The sequence below is a fragment of the Meles meles genome, chromosome 18, assembly GCF_922984935.1.
Source record: "Meles meles chromosome 18, mMelMel3.1 paternal haplotype, whole genome shotgun sequence".
Classification (NCBI taxonomy): Eukaryota; Metazoa; Chordata; class Mammalia; order Carnivora; family Mustelidae; genus Meles; species Meles meles.
The window spans coordinates 52,464,271-52,486,348 of NC_060083.1; positions in this window are offsets into that span (position 1 = coordinate 52,464,271).

A 22,078-nucleotide genomic window follows, 5' to 3' on the forward strand; every position below is an offset into this window, starting at 1 on the left:
ATGCATGTAGTAGAAGAATCTTTTTTTCAAGGTGGGAGACAAAACCAAGAATCAAAATTGCTGCTGAATTCCTGTCCAGCATTCCCGCTCTTAAGACAGAGAACTCAGTCTTTTTATAGGAACAGCTGTTCTTTCCTTTTCTTGTTCCTTCCCTCCCATCCTACAAATATTTATTGTAGTGCAAAGTTGAGAGCTTATAAGGATGTTGGGCTAGGGCTCCAAGCAGATAAGGGCAGAGGGATCACTGCTGGTTACGCCGGCATCTTTGCAGGAAATCAAGATAAACTTAGAGCAAACTGTTTCCAATAGCATCAGCTCAGTTGATGTTAACAGGTGATATGATTTTTAAAAAATCGTCATCAAAAAAATAAGGGTCATTCTGAGTTAAAGCAAGAGTATACACAGCGTTAGGATTCCGAGCACTCTGGAGCCAGGCTTCCCAGATTAGAAACCAGGCTTCTCTCTTTGCTAAATCTGCTCTTTTAGACAAGTTACTTTTTAAATGCTGTGTCTCAGTTTCCCTGTTTGTAAAGCAGAATAATACCCACCTTGGAAGTTTGCGATGGGACTTTTAACAGGCTAATATAGGCAAAACGCTGAGAATCATGTGCACCATAGAGTAAGTATAAGAAATGTTAGTTTGTAAGGTAAACATTTTTGTTTCTTCACTGCAGAATTGCCCAGAGTCTTTGATATGCTTAAACGTACCCTGACTCTCCAAGTAGGGAACAGGATAATGTAGGCAATATTGCCTAATCTTCTTTGACCACTGTTTTTGACATCGAAGTAAAGATGAAAGTGCCAGTGCTTTCTTTGTAGGGCACAAGCCTTGGGGGGCAGTGAGGGTGAAGGAAGAAGGCAACGGGAGAAGAAGCAAGGGCCAGCCATGCCTCGTCCTACTTTCCCATGGTTCCTACTTTCCCATGAGGTTACCCAGCAGGTGGGTTTGCTGAGTACACGGCATTTCTCCAGAAGGGCTACAAGGAGGAAAGTAGGAGCCAGAGGAGACCCCAAAGAGAGAAAGAAGGAGGATTTATCTGCCCAGCTTCCTTCCATGTCCCATTGATCAAATTTCCCTCCCTGAGGAGCTGATTCCCCTGGCTGGCCCCTTGGCAGCTACTCCAGATTCCACACCTGGAGGTGTGAGTTTCCATCTAAGTCTGGAAGAGTGTCCTAGTGAGGGTGGGAACTAACCCAGAGCAGGGAAGACAGACACAGTCAAGGGCATCTGAGAAAGCACATGGCTTCACAGCAAGCAGAACCAGAGAAGCCACTGAGAGGAGCTGCCTCGGTAGATGCTCTGAAAAACTGGCTTCCATGTGCCTAGAAGGTCTCCGAGAGCCACACTCCCAATGCTTGCCTTCAAGGAGCCAAAAGGAAATTACTACAACGTGAAAAAATATATAGCATGTTTTGGGAGGACCCTGCGGGTTTGGAGAGGCGAGAAAATGAGGTCTGATGTAGTGAGGCTAACGGATCAGTAGGAGCGGGTGGAGGGAATGTGGTCAGTGTCCATGACAGGGGATGTGAATTTCCTAGGTCCACCATAACAAAGTACCATAAACCAGAGGCTTGAAACAAGAGAAACTTTTTTCTCTCAGGGTTTTGGAGTCCAGAAGTCTAAAATCAAGAAGTCTACAATCAAGAAGGAGACTTCCTTGCCTTGGAAGGAAGGCAATTTCTCATGGTTGCAAGTAATCCTTGGCCTTCCTTGGCTTCTATCTGCGTCTGTTCAAGCTCTGCCTCACACGGCCTTCCTCCTGCATGTTTCTAGGTCTCTTCTTATAAGGACACCAGCCATATTGGATGGAGAGCCCACCCGACGCCATTATGACCTCATCTTAAATTACATCTGCAACAATCCTATTTCCAGATAAGGTCACACTCCAAGGACCTGGGGAACATGAGTTTGGGGGGGAATGCTATCTAGCCCCGTATGGAGCAGGGGAAATCATGGGCAAAGAAAGAGGAAGCCAGGCCAAAGAAGATGGCCAGAGGGGTCCTTGAAGCTGGAGGAAAAGTGTGGTGGACCCCAAGGGCTCTGAAAGCACAGGAGTTTACCCTAAGCAGGGGAGTGAGGGCCGTCATCACATGTGTGGTCTAGACCTGTGGCCCCCGCATGGAATACAGTTTGGAGAGATCTGAGTTGGGCCATGTGAGATTGTGATTTATAATAAGAAATACGCATATGGACTTGGTCCTGTTTCTGGCACAGAGTGCCCCAAACCTTTGAAATTTCCTAAGTGATGAGAGCAAGAAAGGTGAGGTTTGTTATGTAATGAGATGACTTTGGACCTAATACCAGGATGGGGTCTGGTTGCCAGGAGACCCAACCAAGGATTAGAGGGTTGGAACTTTCAGTCCCACCCCCCACTTCTTGACCTCTCCCACCTCTGGGAAGGGGAGAGGGGCCGGAGGTTGAATCACTTGCCAATGGCTCATGATTTAATCAATCATGCCTAAGTAAGGAAGCCTCCATAAAAACCCAAAAAAGCCCGAGTTCGAAGAGCTTCCAGGTTGGGGAACACTTGGAGTTTTAGGGGAGAGTGTCATACCTGGAGAAGGCACAGAAGTTCACGCTCTTTCCCTATCCCCATGCCCCACATATATCTTCCATCTGACTGCTCCTGAGTTCTATCTTTTACAATAAACCAGTGATCTAGGGAGTAAAATGTTGTTCTCTGAGTTCTGCAAGTGGCTCTAGGCAATTAATCAAACCTAGGGAGGGAGTCTTTGGAACGTCCAGTCAGAAGTACTGATGATAATCTGAACTTGCAATTGGCACCTGAAGGAAAGTGGGGGCAGTCTTGGAGGACTGTGGGCTCTAATGCCTTCTCCAGGTAAATAGTGTCAGAATCGAGTTAACTTGTAGGACGTCCCACTGTTGTCACAGAGAATCACTCAGTGGTGGGAGAACTGCCACCACCACCCCCCACCACCACCTCCACCACTGGAACTGGTGTCAGAATCTGATGCAAATTCACCTGGGAAGGCTTCAGGATGAATTTGAGATTTGAGCTAGGTCATGTCCAGATTGGCAGGGAGGGTGGGACAGACTAAGAGCCTCCCTAGAGCCAGGAACAAGTTGTGTGTTGGTTCCACAAGTGCTTTTCACTTGGTTCTAATGGAGACACCATGCTGAAACAGGGAGCAATGCTGGGTGGACTGGGAGGTCCGGGGTGTAGAGGTCCTATTGTCTGAGCACAGACCCACCCACAGAAGGAAAATGACTTTGCTGGCCTCTGTGGTGGGTAGTTCCTCTGAGATTGGATTAGCATGAGCTGAGCCACAGTTCTGTGGCTCCTGACTCCACCCCAGACATCCTTTGAAGAACCTCAACCTCTCCTCACAGCTTCTAGAGGCTTTCCTGGAGATGGGTTTTCTGAGACAAAGCTACAGAGGAAGCAGAGCTCCCTGTCTCCAGGGGGGTGGCTGAAGTCCTCTGGTCCCTCCCGCCCTGCTCTCCTCCTTCCCCAGTGCACCACAAAGCACAGAGGTGGGAATGTGCGAGAGAACTGTGCAGGGAATGCTGGGGTCAGGAACTGCGGGAAAGAATGTCAACTATGAGAGGGGTCTGCTGACTTAAGATGTGGGTGGCTGGGAGCTGCAGGGGATTTCAGATGAAAAGAGTTTCTGAAGACACTTCTTCAAGATCACTGACAGGAGGATCCAGGCCCATCTCGTGCCTCCTGCCAAGAATTCCAGAGGCCAGGACCCTCTTCTGGGAGCCGAGCTTGGAGAGTTTCCCATGGAGCCCCCTCATGGGGGCAAATTCCAGCTTTGCCCATATTTTCCTCCTCTGGAAGCCAAAGCTGAGGGAGATGTCAGCTTGGGGTAGCGGAAAGTGGGAAGGCGCTGGGACAGAAAGACATGGATTTGAATTCCATCTCTGCCCTTACGAACTATGTGATCTCAGACAACGGACTTAACCTCTCCGAACCTGTGTCTTCTCCATAACAGTAGATGTAAAATGCTTCAAGGCACTGACATGTACGGTAGATGATTGCTCTCATTTTCCTCTTAGTAAGATGACTAATGGGGCGGGATCGTACACAGGCACCACGCTACCGACCAAAGCTAACCAGTCAGCTTTCATTCATTCATTCCCGCACACATGTAACAAATAATTCTTGAGAACACTACCCACCGGTCACTCTCATGGGCACTAGGGATTTGGCAATGAGCGAAACAGTCCTGAGAAGCTTGCACTCTGGTGGAGGGAGACAGAAATAAATAAACAGGGATGCCTGGGTAGCTCAGTCGGTTGAGTGTCTGCCTTTGGCTCAAGTCATGATCCCAGTGTCCTGGGATCAAGCCCCGCATCAGGCTCCCTGTTCCACAGGGTGCCTGCTTCTCCCTCTCCCTCTGCCCCTTCCCATGCTTGTTCTCTCTCTCTGTGTCAAATAAATAAATAAAATCTAGAAGGGAGGAAGGGAGAAATAAACATAGAATACATCAATTAATGATAAGTGCTAAGAAAAAAATAAAGCAGCCCACAAAGCCGTACATGTTGGGAAGGGAGATACCTAAGAAGACCAGATCAGAACTTTTTTTTTAATGTATTTTTAGGGGGAAGCATTTTAAATAGGGACTCCAGGGAAGATCTCAGAGTAAATGGCCTTTAAAGAAAGACCAGAATCAAGCCAGGCAGAACTATAAGTGAAAGGGCCCTGGGCAGACACACAAGGAGCAACCACAAGGTCAGGACAGTAGAAATGCAGAGAACAGAGGAGCCAGGGGTCAGAGGTGAGATCAGAAGGAACTGGGCCCGTATCATGGAAGGTCTTGTCGACCACAGCAAGGACTTCGGGTTTTATTGACAATGATATGGGAGACATGTTATCGATTGTAATTGAAATTACTTTTATTTATTATTTTATTTTATTTACTTATTTGTCAGAAAGAAAGAGCACAAGCAGGGGGAGCAGCAGAGGGAGACAGAGAAGCAGACTCCCCACTGAGTAGGGGGCCTGATGCAGGACTCAATCCTGGGACCTTGGGATCATGACCCGAGCCAAAGAAGACACTTCACCGACTGAGCCAGCCAGGAGCTCCTTCATTGTATTTTTTCCTAAGAAATGCTAATTAGGCTCCTACTTGGTCCTGGCATGGGGCTAAGCACTTGACATATACTTCCCTTTTGTAAGAACCCCATGAAGTGTGTACCATTACTCACAGATGAGGAAGCTCACGTGTAGAAATCCTGGAGCACAACCCAGCCTAGAAGTCCCTGACTCGAAATACTCCTTAGGTTATTTGAGGTTATCCTATCTGCAGTGCCTCCAACTCTCCAACTTACTTCCTTGTTATCAGAAGAAGAAAGCCATGTGAAGACAAGCACAGACTGAAACAAGGCACCTACAAGCCAGCCAACACCCAGAGTTGCCAGCAGCTGCCAGGAGCTTGGAGCCAGGCATGGAACAAATTCTCCCTCAGAGCCTCCAGAAAGAACCCATCCTGCCAACACCTCCATTGTGGACTTCTGTGCTCCAGAACTGTAGAAAGGATCAATTCCTGTTGTTTTCAGCCACCTGGTTTGTGGTAACTTATTATGGCGGCCCTAGGAAACGAAGACAGATTTGTGTGGCATGATGGAACGCTGTGTTTAGAATCACACCTCCTAGCTTTAGCTCTATACCTCCTAGCCTTGTGTCCTCACACAACTCCTTGACTTTAACCCAGGCCTCAGTGTCTTTCCTGTAGAATGGGTCCACTATGACCCAGCTTCTGGAGGCTGTAGTGGGAATGAAATGAGATCAAGGACGGCATAGCTAGCGCATCTGGAAGAGTCAGCAGAGCTCCTGCACTGTTGAGGGGTGGCTGTCAGCAGACGAGATGATGAGTTGGAATCCCTAGTACTCAGGAGAGGACTCAGGACAGGGCTTGGAAGCAGCAACTCCTGGGCATTTGCTTCCAAATGCTCCACCGTGTTGCTGGCAAAGTGGTTTCTTCCTGACATCACCTCCTGAAGAGGGAGAGTCCAGCTCCTGGGCCAGGCAGAAGTAACCATTTGGAGAATGAGTCAAGGACCCCTGGCACTTGGATATTCAATCATGACCTCCTGCCAGGATTCTGGGTGTGTGTGTGTGTACAGGAGAGCCCTGTGCCAACAAGAGTCTTAAGGCTTCAAAGCCAAAGACAAGGCAATTAAGTTTATGGTGGAATTAGTCTGGAAATTATAAACCTAGGACATTACCCCTGTACAGTAGATCCTTTTAGCACCATCTGAGAACACACTGAATAGTCCAAGCCTTGGTTCCAACAAAACTGTCTCTTAGAAGTAAATTTAGAGTCTAGACAAGGTTACCACGACCTCCTTGCCACCCCCTGGGTCTTCGTATGTCACCACGTTGCAGAGTGTACCCAGTGATAAGCCAAGATATTCCAAGTCCTGGACCCCCAGCCCTAACTCTACCCTTCCCTGAATCTGGGAGGGTCCAGTGGAGAAACATGGGAAAGAAACTGGAGATGGGGCATTGCACAGCCCATCAGGGCAGGCTGGGCTTGAGTGTGACTTGGCCTCCCACACTGGACTGGACTCACCCCAGTCCCCACAGTCTTAGTTGGTGAAATCAGGTTTTAAGTAACCAAAATGATGACTTGTAGGCTACAGCCAAGCATAAACGAGCTCATTTCATAATGATAAAAGGGTCAGTGAACACAAGGACATAACAATCGTGAACATTTATGTTGCTAGCAACAGAGTTGCAAAATCCATAAGGCAAAACTAAATAGAACTGCAAAGAGAAAATGACAAATTGACAAATAGACAAATTTCATTTGTAATTTGAAATTCAAACACTCCTCTCTCAATAATTGATAAATCATGTAGACAGAAGATCAGCAAAGATATAGTAGACTTGGGTGACACTATCATCCAACTTGACCTAATTTACTGGAAATAACCCAAATGCCCATCAACAGAGAAGGAATAAGAAACCTTGGTATATGCATTCAGTGGAATACTGTCTGCAATAAAAAAGAATGAACTATTAATCACTCAACGACAAGGATAGATCTTTAAATAATTATTTTTAGTAGAAGAAGTGAACCAATGAAAGAGTACATACCCTATAAATCCATTTATATCAAACTCTAGAAAATGCCAACTGATCTATGATAGAAAGCAGATCCGTGGTTACTAGGGAGAAAGATGATGGCAGGAGGGGTAGGGAGTGACTAACAAGGGACATGAGAAAACTCTACGGGGAGAGAAATATGTTCACTCTCTTGGTCGTGGTGATGGGTTCATGGCCATATACATTTGTCACAATTTGCCAAATTGTACATTTCAGGTGCAGCTTGTTATATGTCAAATATGCCTTAATAAAGCTATTTTTTTTAAATGTCTTCAGGCTCTACAGAAGGCAGAAAGGAAAGTCTCCACTTGGAAATCTTGTTTTCAAGGTTGTACAGTTTGCTTGGTGCCCAGGCTCATATGTTCCACTCCTGAGACATTACTGGAAGACATCAGAACACCTCGGCATTCTCGGTTCAGAGACAGCATCTCTCGGATCCTGGGGAAAGTGCTGAGTGGCCCAGGTAAAATCCCTTCCAAGAAGGGAAAATGAACACAGATACTTTGTAAGTAACTACAAAGATTTTACTGGGGCAGAGAGACATAGAGCTCCTGTTTGTGCCAGGGCTGGACTCCCGGTCCTCCTGGCACCTGGAATTGCAACACCCAATCCCCCGGTGTCTATCTCCATCAGGGTCTGCACAGGGACAAGTGGCATGCTGGGAAATAACCTTCTCATACACATATGTCATTCAGTCATTCACAACATACATGGCAAACTTTGGGTAGCATTACTGGGAGGGACCCAAGTCATCTGAGAGAGAACCAGTCATCTGGGGAGAAGGAGTTTGGCCAGAGGGTGCCGACTCAGCCACAGGAACCAAAGAACAGTGTTGAGGGGAGCTCTGGACAGAGCACGCCAGTTGGGTCTTGGCCCAGCTGAACATGTGAGCCCTGGGAAGGAAGGTGGTTTGTTTTTTTGGTTTTTTTTTTTTTTTTTGACTTCTGTTTTTATTGTTTAGAAAAAGGAGACATACACAGAATTAGTGATTTATAGCAGGTGTCACTCCGTGTCTGCTAGATAGTAGCAGAGCCAGAGCTTAGAGCCAACATTGTTTCCATGTACAACACTCTTAGGTAGCATCTTGTTTTCCATAATAAACAGTGCTGCAAGCTTGTGGTAGGCTGAATAATGGTTTATCAGAGGTGTCCACTTCTGGTCTTTAGATCTTGGGACTGTGTTATCTCTGTGAGAAGACTGTAAAATCATCGGATCCTAGGAGGCTACTTGGTGTTGCAGGCGCAGCCCGGTGACGCCGCAGCAGTAGAGCTGCAGGAAGGTGGTTTCTTGTGTGAACTAAATCATCCCACGACACCAAAGTCCCTGCTCTTAATTTATGCACCATATTGACCCCCAGACCAGGGGTCTGCAAACCACTAGCCTCAGGCTAATGCAGCCCACTGCTCTCTTGTGTAAGTAAAGCTTTATTGGAACACAGACACCTCCATTCCTTCATATCGGGCTATCCCGCCGCCACAGAGTTCCTGCAGCTTCATGATTGCAACAGAGACCCGTGGCCCATAAAGTCAAAAATATTTACTCTCTGGCCCCCACAGACTTTGTGATGTGAAGAACTTGCTTCTTGTATTTTAGATGTGTGTATACGTAAATACGCATATATGTTTTATTCATATATTGCTATTTATCAAATGGAATCTTATTCAGCCTTTAAAAAGAGGGAAATTTTGACTCAGGCTTCAACATGGGTGATGCTACGTGAAGCAGCCAGAAGCAAAGACACAAACATACACTCTGATCCCGCTTCCGTGCGCTCCTTAGAGCAGCCCGATTCATGAAGACGGAACCTCAAATGTTGCTTGTCAGGGGCCGGGGCCCGGGAGGGTGGGGACTTACTGTTCACTGGGGACAGAGATTCGGTTTGGAAAGATGAAGAAGTTCTAGAACTTGCACAACAATGCGAATGCGCCTGCCATCACTGAACTGCATACTTAAAAATGGTGAAAACAATGAAGTTTGTGTTATAGGCATCATGTTACAGTTTTTTACAAGAAAGACAAGTAGAATGTGATGAAGTAGAATGCAACTCGCCATGAACTTTTTTTTTTTTTTTTTTTAGATCAAATGTTACACGTCTAAGAATTTTCGAGCATTTTCAGTCACCCCTGCCCTGGGGGACATGCGGTGGGGGGGGGGGGGGGGTAGAATTCTCCAGAAGCTCTACATGCCCTCCAGGTTTCCCAGGTGCTCTGAGGGACTCATTCGATCAAATTCCTCTTGGGTCCAGGGAGCCCCATATGTTCAGGGTGCAAATGAAGGACTTTCTAAGCCCAGGGGGCGTCTCAGGAGAGGGCGGCTGCCCACAGGCCTGCAGGAGCAGGACGCACCCCAGCTGGTGGGGTCCCTGGGGCTCAGAAACCCCAGTGCCAGGTCTGACATCTCCCCCTGACCACACCGTCTGAGATCTCCAAGGGAGAAGCAAAAGAGATCACGGAGGGAAACACGCAAAGACTTTTGCATGAGCTGAGAGCGCGCATTGACGGCCGGACGTCTCCTGGGCCTCCAAGGGGTCAGGTCTGTTGCTACAGGTGGTGCAGTGGTTACATACATGGGCCCAGACCCCAAGAACCTCCGGACAAGCCATGGCTCTATGACCTCCTGGCTTTGGGACCATCGAGGTGAGCCTCTTTCCTAGGGTGTGAAAGGGAACGCTGACAGATGGTCACGTGAGTCAGTGAGGTCTTGCACAAAGCCCCGGGGCGTGATCTTGGTGTGGGCCCAGGTCTTCATGCCCCAGCCAGCCTTGGGGGGAGGAAGCCACTGGGCAGCCAGCTTGTCCCCAAAAGTCTCTCCAAAGACTGACCTCTCACCCCCAAATCTAAGGGGGGTCTTCACGGTGAGTTTGGTCTGAGAGAGGTTATCGGATCCCTGCTTGGGCCCCACGGAGGCCAACATCTGTGTGTACCCGCCCCGTCCCGCGCCCACAGGCCTGTCGGAGTGTTGAACGAAGCTGTCACAAGAACCCCCACTGTTCAGCTGACTTCTAAGCAAAACAGGGCAAGGTGGCGTGGCCTCGGAGCAGCCCTGATTATTGGGACAAACTGGTCTACGGGCGGAGTCGTGGGGGGGCCACCAAATATTTTGTCAGCATGGGGGCCTTCCGTGCTTGGAGGGGAGAAGGAATAACAGAGCTTAAGAACCAGGAGACCAGGGCCCATCCGCAGGACTTCTGAAGCATGAGACACCTTCTTCCTGGCTTCTGGCGGGACTGCCCCTGTCACAGGAGCACACAGCTCGCTGTCTGCAGGCTGGCCCAGAGCCCACCGCTCAGAGCTGGCTTTTGGTGCAACAGGATTTTGGGGAGAACCCTGGAAGAGCCCAGTGTGCGGGCTTCCTGCAGGACTTGGGGCACACTGCCCTCAGACACCGTCTAGACCCGGAGGATTTGGCTGTGATCAGGTTCCCGCTGTTGGCACTGGGGAGAAGCTTCTTGGGGTGCTAGGTTGAATGGGAGAGACGAAGAGAGGGACAAACCCTGCCTGACAGGATGCTTTTGTGTTCAGAAACACATACACACCCCACGGTCTTCTTAAGAAAGCTTGCATTGACCTTCCTCACCAAAACAGAAGCTGAAACTGGGAAATGAAAACAGCGATGTTGCTGTGGAGATTTTTAAAATTAAATAAAGGGGGAAAGCAAATGATAAAATGAAGTAGATGGCTCTGGGCTAAGGCTTCCCATCTGCCTCTCTATCCAGTCGGCAGGTGTGTGAAGGGACATTCACTCTTCTCCTCTTTCTGAACGCCCCTGGATTGTCAAATGACACTTTGTTGAAAATATTAAAACCTAGAGGTCACGCCAAACCCAGCTTGAAAGCCAGGAGACGGTCTTTCGTCTTAGCACAGGTGCATATTTGGAATTGTAAATGCAAATTCTTTAGAGACAAACTTGCCTTCCTGACCAGCAAGTACAGACGGAATGTTTGAAAGCAGGTCTCGCTTTAATTTTTGACAAGTGTTAGGAAGAGATACTCTTCACAGCTAGAGAGAGAAAGAGAATGAAAACCAGCTTGCAGGTCAGAGTGTGTGGGGGGAGGATGAAGAGAAGGGCGTTGGCTTCTGGAAGGGACCGTCGGACTCAGTTTCTGCCTCTGCTGATGACTCTCTCGGACAGTAAGCCGGGGTGGGGGGGGCGGGGATGTCACCAAGGGAAGCCCAGTAATATCACGGCAGCCAGTGCAGAGGGGCAGGGACCTGGGAACCTGGCAAGCAATCTGAATTTTTCCAGTGGGGAGGAGAGGAAGCAGCGACAGAGGCTCAGGTTCCCAGAAACTCATCAGAGTTCACCTGGTTTAGGGTGATTTGCTGTTTTGGGAAATTCACCCAGCCCTGAACCTTTCCGTCCAGCTGAGTTCTTGAAGATCTCAGGGGAAGTAGCCCTCATAGGAAATCTCGACCTGATGGGTTTGGTTGTGAACAGATTTCTCTCCAATTTTCCCCTTCGCCCATCCTTCCCCCGCACCCGTTCTCTCTTGTATAAACACTGAGCTCTCACTACCCTGGAGGAGAAGGGGAAGCAAGGCATGAACATTAACATTGACTAGATACAGACCAGGTGCCTGGAACTTGACAGTGAGTCTTCCCACCAAACCACGTTGTAGAGGAGGAAATTCAGGCTGATGGGGCCAAAAACCAGCCCAAGATCCTCCAGTGAGCAAAGGGCAGAACCAAGATTCTGGCTGTACGTTTCATGTTCTTTCTTCTGTGCCAAACCACCCACTTGCATAAGAGAAAGTCAGGATGTGTCCACTGGCCAGATAAAAATCACAAAGCAATGGAAGAAACAAGACTAAAATATGCATGTCCCAGTCACCTAGTTTGGTCCACTGTCACCATGAACACGTGACCTCTTATATGCCCCACTCACATTTGATGATTATGAAAACTGCTAGTGTGGACAAGAGAAGTGAGTCTTGATGCTGCTAAGCTCTTGCTTGCCCCCCCCCTTTGCTCTCCTAATCCATTTCCCTAATTCAGTCCCATGACTTTTTAAAAATTTTAAAATATAATTCACATACCATAAAACTCACCTATTAAAAATATACCGTTCTCTGGGTTTGGTGTATTCCCAAAGTTCTCCAACCTTCACTACTGTATAATTCCAGAATATTTTCATCACCTCTAGAAGAAATCTTGTACCCATTAGCAGTCACTCCCTCCCCATCCCCAACTCTCAGCCTTTGAAAACCACTAATATATTTTCTGTCTCTATGGATTTGCCTATTTTGGATATTCACATAAATGGAATCTTGTAATATGCGGCCTGTGTGTCTGGCTTGTTTCACTCAGCATCATGTTTTCAAAATTCCTCCATTTGTAGCATATATCAGTACTTTATTTCATTTCATTCCCTACAAGGGAATATTTTTCATCAGTTGATGGACATGTGGGATGTTTGCGCCTTTTGGCCATTATGACTAATCCTGCTGTGAACATTCATGTACCAAGTTTTTGTGTAGACATTTTTTTTTCCAGTTCTCTTGGGTGTATACCTAAGAGTGAGTTGCTGAGTCTTACGGTAATTCCATATTGGATTTTTTGAGGAAACTACTGAACTGTTTTCCAAAGTGGCTGTACCACTTTACAGGCCCACCAGCAATGTTTCTCCACATCTTTACTAACATTTGCGATCGCCTTTCTTTTTGATTATAGCCGTCCCAGTGGGTGTGAAGTCATATCTCATTGTGGCTTTTATTTGTATTTCTCTGATGATTAGTGATGTTGAGCATTATGTGCTTATCGGCCATTCATCTGTCTTCTTTGGTGAAATGCTTATTCAAATCCTTTGTCCATTTTTTAATAGAGTTATTTGCCTTTTTATTTTGGAGTTACAAGAGCTCTGAACACTAGATCTTATCACATACATGATTTGTAAATATTTTCTCCCATTCTGTGGGTTGTCTTTTCACTTTTTTGATAGCATACTTTGAAGCACTTAATCTTTTTTTGTTTGTTTAAGATTTATTTATCCATTTTAGAGAGAAAGAGAGAGAGAGAGAACATGAGGGGGAGGGGCAGAGGGAGAGGGATAGAGAATCTCGAGCAGATTCCACACAGAACATGGAGCCCACTGCAGAGTTCCATCCCAGGACCCTGAGCTCATGACCTGAGCTAAAACCAAGAGTCGGATGTTTAACTGACTGAGCCACCCAGTCACCCCTGAAGCAATGAAACTTGAGAAAAGTCCAATTTATCTTTTTTTTCCCCTTAGTTGTTTGTGCCTGTGGTGTCATATCTAAGAAACTATTGCCTAATCCAAGGTCATAAAGATTTTCACTAATGCTTTCTTCTAAATGTTTTAGCTCTTATATTTAGGTCTTTGGATGTTTTCAGGTAATTTGTCTATATGGTGTGAGGTAGGGGTCCAACTTCATTCTTTTGCATGTGGATTCACAGTTGTCCCAGAACCATTGTTGACAAGACTATTCTTTCCTGCATTGACTTGTCTCAGCACATTTGGTCAAAATCAATAGATCATAAATACATGGGTTTATTTCTGGATTTTTTATTCTATTCCATAGATCTGTAGGTCTATCCTTATACCAGGATTAATTACTGTAGTTTCATAGTATGTTTCAAAAGCAAGAGTGAGTCCCCCAACTTTGTTCATTTTCAAAATTGTTTTGGCTATTCTGGGTCTCGCATTTCTTTTCTTTCTTTTTTTAAAAGATTTATTTATTTATTTATTTGAGAGAGAGAGAGAGAGAGAACATGAACATGAGTTGGGGAAGGCAGAGGGAGAGGGAGAGAGAGAATCCTCAAGCAGACTCCTTGCTGAACATGGAGTCCAATGTGGGGCTCGATCCCAGGACCCTGAGGTCATGACCTGAGCCAAAATCAAGAGTTAGATGCTTAATTGACTGAGCCATCTGGGGCACCCTTGGGTCCCATGCATTTCTATATGAATTTTAGAATTGGCTTGCCAATTCCTCCAAAAAGGCCAGCTGGGATTTTGATCCCACCTGAAAGGGGAGGAAAATAAAAGGTAGGGCAGGTAAGGGAATTTTCTTAGCACATGGATAATGGGAACAGGACAATATCTGTCCTACAGACTAATTGTCTCACATAGGCTAATGAAAACTGATATGACCATGATTCTGTCATAATGGCTGAATAACACAGGGTTTTTGTCCAAGCCACCCCAATGCAGGAGCATTTTACATTTGCCTATCCATTATTCCATGGTCCCTTTGAAGGAATGAACTAATTTCCATCAAGTCTAATCTATCACCAAGACTATCAAGATGCACAGTGAATTTGATTTGGGTTTGGCATACCATCTTGAAATTAAATGGTGTATCTTCTGTGATTTTTAACCAAAGTCCCTGAAATTTAACCAAAGTTATAGAAGTCTCATTGTGCCAAATTAGATTATTATTAATCAATTAATACCACAATTAATTATATGTGGACACTCGGTGTGGGCATCATTTTTCTCATCTGTAAAGAGATCAGTCTTTGGTCTCTTTCAGCTCTGAAGTTCTGTGGTTTCTGTGCTTGGCTGAGTTACAGCGAGCAGCTCCTTCATACCTCGGGTCCTTTCCCAGTGCAGGAACCACCACCTCCACTGGTGATCCTCATTGAAAGGGACTCCTCAGAGCTACTTCTTGGCTGAACACAGTGATGAAAGGAAATGTATCCTTTTGAGTACATCCTGCTGCTTTAAGATGTTCTCTAAGATAAGAGAACAAAGGTCTATAAGGGGAGCTCACTTTAGTGACTCGTAGAGTGCTCTTCTCATACAACATTGGGTTAATAATTTCCACTCAGGGGAGGCTCATCTTATAGGATCACCAATACTGTTCTTTCTCAGCATCTTCTAAATCCTTCTGCATAAGGCACTGATCTTCCTGATTAAACCAGGCCCATATGAATCCATTCCAAGTTCTAGAAGTCTTTCATTATTGTCTTTAAGCCCAGAACAATGGCAGGCAAGCATCCTCTGACCCCTTACCCTCTAAAAACTTGTAATCTATCTCGAAGGAAGGAAATGAGTGTTTGTGTGACCTCATGCACCAGCTCTCATGGATGGGTTGTGATTTCTTAGAGTACTGTGTTAAGAAGGATTCTGAGGCTGAATTTCAGGTTCAGCAGGAAACAAAAACCAGAATGATGGAGTGAGTATGCACAGGATAGGAGCCTGGAGACAGAGATTCTACATAGTTGCCATGCCTTATCTATATACAACAGCAGGTTTCTGTATACGTGTGGTTACCCATCTTTGAACACTAATGTAACTGAAGATTCTCAAATCATCTTGACACACAGCGTTATACCTAGAATGAATAAATAATGTCTACCACAGACATGTGCAATGATTTTTCAAACAGAAGTAGATGAAGTAATAAAATAAAAACGTATTTCAAAGAATTATTTTAAAATTATTAAGTTTAGGGTCACCTGGATGGCTCAGTCGGTTAAGCCTCTGCCTTTGGCTTAGGTCATGATCCCAGGGTCCTGAGATGGCACCCCATGTCAGGTTCTCTGCTCAATGGGGAGAATGCTTCTCCCTCTCTCTCTGCCTGCCTCTCTGCCTACTTGTGCTCTCTCTCTCTCTCTCTCTCTCTTTCTGTGTCAAATAAATAAATAAAATCTTTTTTTAAAAGAATTTTTAAATTTAGAGTGGATTTCTTTCATTACATATTTTCTGTCTACACATAAGGAAAATCCAACCACTACTAGGTGGGGATCTGCAACAACTTTTTGATATTTAAAGGGGTCCTCATCTTGAGAAATGTGGAAAACACTCTTTAAAAGCCATCCCATGAGCAAAGGCTGAAGGACAAACAAAGGCACCGGACATAATCGTCTCATGGTGATTTGACATGAGTCACACATGCTCAGTGAGTTCCTTATATAACCTGATATCAGCGCGGTGCCTTCCCAAAAGCCGGGTGAGCCTACTGTCTTGGGAAGGAAGGTCCTGATGAGTAAATGAATTCTTTCCCATGCTAATGGGTCCCCAGGAATGAAGGAATGACCCCACTCCCACCTTTTCCTAATTTTGATCTCATAGAAGATGAGAACCAAGGGCCCTTCTAAACATCTGCTTCCATGGTTCTCAAACAGTGCCCCTGAGTAGTAGATTTCTTCTGCCACAAGATCTTACCCGGATCTACAAAATATGAAACATTAAAAGGTAGCCATTTCACCTCTGCCTTCGGCTCAGGTCATGATCCCAGGGTCCTGGGATCGAGCCCCACATCGGGCTCTCTGCTCCGCAGGGAGCCTGCTTCCTCCTCTCTCTCTGCCTACTTCTCTGCCTAGTTGTGATTTCTCTCTGTCAAATAAATAAAATATTTTTTTAAAAAAAGGTAGCCATTTCAGTTTAGGGGGAGATAAGATACCCCGACTCCTTCCTGTTGGTCATCATCAGGGTCCACTGTGGCTCCACCTGCAGACTCCCAGGGGTGGGCACCAACTACATTAAACCCCTGACCTCACTGGCTGCTTTTACCACACTGGGTAAGGAAACCCAAGACCCGGCCCCCACAAAATCAGGTCCTATCCAATTGACTTAACAAAACCCAGACAAGCCAGAGGGGTTAGCCTCTTTCCAAAGTGGCAAGCTAAAAACAGCCACTGCATGGTGAGTGGACATTAAGATCATCATGACACTAAAGGGATGACCAGCCACACCTTGAAGTTTCCCCATCTCTTGATGACGAATCCTTCCAGGCCTTGGCTTTGTCTACATCTTTCAAAAATAAACAAATAAAAAGGAAAAAGATGCCAAAATGCAGGCATGCAGTGTCTCACTCGTGCCGTGTACCTGTACAGTAAAAGCCGCCCAGAAAGTACAACTCCCCCCCAACCTCTTTCCTCCCTTCCTTTCCCCTCACCCCCATCTCTCTTCCCACTGCTTCCCTCATCCCACTGTGAGCCGGGCTGAGTCAGCCTTGCTGGGTCCCGCCCCCGTGGTCTCCAGCCTGAGCAGCCCGCAGAGCAGTGAGGGCCCGACTCGGTTCCACGCCACCCCCTGGGCAGTTCCTTGGCAGAGATTTGAAACGTTTCTATTTAAATGACATTTGAACAAACGCAGAGGGGTTCCGTTGTACTTCAATCAAATTCCGTGGGATCCAGTTGGGAGCCGGGTCCCCGTGGACAGTGCGTATGGAGTTCCCTCTGTTTTCTGATTTGAATTGCTTTGTTCTCTTTCCAGGAAGGGGGAAAGAGGGGGGATGCATTTGGCCTAAAATGAAACATTTCCCTTTTAAGTCAAAAACTTGAACATGGCTTGAAGGAGCGAGTTTAAGCTCCATAATCCCTGGTCCGGGGCAAAGCAGTAACAAGCCCGCAATTTCCGTTTTGGAGGAGAGAAATCACGGCTGAGCAGCCTGGCGCCCTCGGTGAGCCCGCCCTGAGCAGCATTTCCCATGCTCCTGGGGCAATGCTCAGACAGGCTCTGTGCTTCAATCATGGGGGGAAGACACCAGGGGCAGCTTCTCTGTGGCTCCCAGTTCTTTTTCCACTTTCCAAGCCTGGGCAGGGCCCATCCACTGTGCCCCTCACCACACCGGCAGCTTTTGGTTCTCTGCTGGCCCTGCTGCCCCAGAATCTGCGTGTTCAGTCCCTTCCTGGTGCACCAGCCACCAGGGAGTGATGGCGTCACAGGTCTTGGCACAAGTCCCTCAAGCTCCCCAAGTTTGGGTTTGCCCACCCAGGCATGAGAAAAGTGGACCAGATCATGTTCTGAGTTACCATCTATTTGAAAGTGGGTCAAATTATCAAGTAAGAGCACCGAAAGGGATATGAGCAAGTATCCAACTTAGATTTTCTTATTTTTATCTGATGAAAAAGAGCGCCTCTGGCTGAGCCCCGGCCACCAGCCACAGAAATGTCGTGCTAATTTGACCTTGACCTAGTGCTTCCAGCCTGCCCTCTCAGAAAGCCTGTACCAGTTCTTTCAACTCTATCAATATGTGTTTAATTAAAGGGCAAATGTAGAGAGGGATGGAGAGACTAAGAATGGATGGATGGAAACTCTATTAGATTAATGATATTTACTATCCTGCCCAGGGTTGATACCACAATAAAAAGGACCAGAAGCAGGTGTCAGACACAGAGAAGAACTAACCCAAGGTATCCCATCTTTCCTTCACCATGAAAGACTTCCTTGGCCAAGGGTTCATTTCTTTGAGGCCAGCCTTGCCTCTGATTTGTCCATTCTGGAGGAGGAGATATTTCACATGGTGATTTTACGTCCATGGAACTCTGAGTTCTTTTTCCGAGAAGAATATTGCACACTTTTAATTCAATTTCTCCATGTTAATATTTATGTAGGAAGCTAACAACATTAATTAGAACACTGTTGGCTGCACATGCCAGGAACTTGACTCAACCTGGCTTACTCCCCAAAGATAATTTATTGGTGTACACAGTTGGTCCTTGAGCAAGGTGGGGGTCAGGGGCTCCCAATCCTGTGCACAGTTGAAAATCTGAGTATGAACATCCACTCCCCAAAAACTTAACTAATAATAACCTCTTATTGACCAGACGCCTTACAGACCACGTAAACAATTAGTGTATATTTAATCTATCATATTACATACTATATTCTTATAATATATTAAGCTAGAAGAAGAAAATGTTAAGAAAATCATAAGGAAGAGAAAATACATTTACTGTGGAAAAAAAAACAACCCTCCATGTACAAATGGACATCGACAATTCAGATCTGTGTTGTTCAAGGGTCAGTTGTATAAACAAAGACTCCAGGGGCGCCTGGGTGGCTCAGTCAGTTAAGCCTCTGCCTTCGTCTCAGGTCATGATCCCAGGGTCCTGGGATCTGAGCGGGGTGTCTGCTGCTCCCTCTCCCTCTGCCCCTCCCCCAACTCCTGTGCATGCTCTCGCATTATCTCAAATAAACAGACTCTTTAAAAAGAAAAAAACTCCAAAGGTAGATCTGCCATTGTGCACTGTCAACACCAGGTCCGTAAACAATATGACCAGAAATCTTTCTTGTTCTTCACCTCTCAGCTTTGCATTGTGCTAAGACAGGCTCTTGCACACGGAACCTTAGGAAAGCTGCTACACAGGAAGTAGCTCTAAGCTTACCGGGTCCTTAGAGCCAATGACTCTCCAGGAGCTCTGGCTGAGGCTCCATGGCCGACTCCCATAGGCCTGGCTTAGGCCGGGTGACTATTCCTGACCCAATCACTGTGACCAGAAAAAAAATGGGCTAAATATTCTGATTGGTCAGGCCAGGATTATGGGGCTGGCTGACTGAGAACGGGCAAAATGGACAAGGAGGGCTCTAGTCCCATGGAGAGGAAGGGATACGAGGAACACAAAAATAGCACCTGGCCACCACACTGACTTAGCTTTCGTGTCCCAGGCTACAGTATATTTTTCTCCATTTTTATCATTTATCCTCATAAAAGATAACGTTTATGGTCTTGTGAAGCAATTCTGGAGCCCGTGGTAAGGGATCCTGGAAGATGGCACTTTCTAAAAATGGCGGCAATAATGTCTTCTTTCCCATATGCTCTTTTGGAACCTTGATGCTCCCCCTCGCCTTGGGCCTGGGTGGCCTGGTGGCTGCCTGTCCAATAGAGTATGTCAACGTAACCTCCAAGGATAAGTCCAAAAATGTCCTGTGCTTCTTTTTCTTTTGGGATGCTCACACTTAGAACCTTACCGCCATACTATGAGGAAGCCCAAGCAGCCCACGGAAAGGCCCATATGGACAGGCTGAGGCTGAGTATCTGAACAGCAGCCAGCACCACCTTACCAGCCCTTTGGGGGAGCCATCTCTAAAGGGCATCCTTCAGCCGCCCCCCCCCCAGTTGAGTTACTCCAGCTGAGGCCACATAGAGGAGGGGTAAGCTATTCCTTCCAAGTGCTGTCCAAATTTCAGATTCATGAGCAAAATGGATGATTTCATTGTTTTAGGACACTGAGTTGTGGCATAGTTTGTTCCACAGAACTAGTTATTGGCTAGACCAACCTAACAGGGATGGAGGCTGGAAGTCTTGAGTTAATGATGTACCTTCCACTCGTGATGTCTCTTCCACCTGCTTGGGATTTTGATAAATAAGATGTCACTCTGTGCAGAGAAACCAGAAGATGTGCAAGTCATCCAGTCTATATTTCTAATTAGCGAGGCGACTCCACAAAAGGTATTTCACATTGCAAATATGCAAATATGTGTCCCATCATGCCATATTGCAAATGTAAATCACACAAGGCATGTAGAGCTTTCTGTCGAGAAGATTCTCTGCAAGCAGGTCATGGTTTCTGACTCAGGGGCTACCCGCATAGTTAAACTGTTTTGTTACCTATAACCTGCCTTTCTGGAGGTACGTTAACTCGGGACACAAACTTGCCATTTATAACAAACATCCCGCTTGAAGGTCCTTAATTCATCTTAAACTTGGTCAATATTAAAATCAGAGCTTAAAGAAACCCAGGGGTTCTGCCAAAATGAAAGTAGGCTTGGGCAATGAGTTCCCTTCAAGATAAAATTGCACATAAGACCCTGACCCAGGCTCACCCCAGTCTGAATTTCTGGTTCTGTTAAGTCCCCAGTGCCTCCCGGGCTCGGGTTTTACTAGATTTCTAACCTGTCACTCAAAGGCCCTCATGGTCCTGGTTGGACACCTTCTTCTGAGTGGGATTGCTTCTCTCCTTTCCCCTCTCCTTCTCCAACACACTTATTTATGCTCCATGACACACCTCAGAAATGTGTTCCCCCCAAGCCTTCCGTGGTGCATTCCATGGTCAATGCCCTCCTCTCTCCCCCCTGCTCCTGCAGGCATCCACACATATGGATCCCCTGGGATGAGCTCAGCTCCCAGCTATAGAGTCCTGACAGGGGCTGAAGGGCTCTGATGATATCCCCTCACAGGAAGTTCGGGGCGGGGGCTCTTCTGGGCTTGGCATATCAGTTCAACAAGACTCTCCGGGAATCTGGCTCTTTTTCCTTTCCATATTGCAGAACTTAGCATTTGGCTTTTCACCCTTTGTCTTGTCCCAGTATAGCTGCCTCCTCTCCACCTGCCGTGTCTATACACAACCATTCCTAAGTCAGGAAGGAGGAGGCGAGATCTCATTGGCCAGATCTAGTCCCATGCTTACCCCTACACCCCCCCCCCCCCACCAGAAGCGGGAATTAGCCTTGTCTTGGTCCAGTCACGGTTTATCCCTTGGGCCTGGGAGGGACCCACCTGTCCCGAGAACGTGGTCACGTGGAAAAAAACCTCAGGGCTCTATAAACAAAGGTGTAACAAAAAATAGTTGTTGTGGGACACCTGGGTGGCTCAGTGGGTTAAAGCCTCTGCCTTCGTCTGAGGTCATGATCCCAGGGTCCTGGGATTGAGCCCCGCATCGGGCTTTCGCTCGGCGGGGAACCTGCTTCCTCCTCTGTCTCTGCCTGCCTCTCTGCCTACTTGTGATCTCTGTCAAATAAATAAATAAATAAATAAATAAATAAATAAATAAATAAAATCTTTAAAAAAAGAAAAGAAAAGAAAACAGTTGTTGCATAGGCAAATAGCGGGGATGGTTTTTTTGTCTGTTATCCCATACTGTAACTGCTAGTTATATACACAACTGTCTTCCGGCAGGACTGAGTTTTCCAAAGAAAAGAAGGATATTTATTTCTCCCCGTGTTCTCAACCCCACACCCAGAGCCGGAGACTTTGAAGGAACTTAGTCAATATTGCCCAAATGAAGATCAAATTCCCTTTGGAGTCCCCATATGCTCCTCTTTCCCTACAAACCCTTCATACCTCCCTTATGAGTAACTTCTTAGCTACCCCTGGCTACTCAGGATGGCACCCTGAAAAGACAAATGGGTGAATTCTACTATTTCTATTCACATACATTCAATATCATCACTCAAAATTAATATGGACTGTGGAAAACTGTATGTCAATAAGCATGAACAAACTTAACATAGACTCCAGAGATAAATCTCGTAAATATACTGTATGACCCATTTATATGATGTTCAGAAAATTCAAACTACAGGCAAAACTA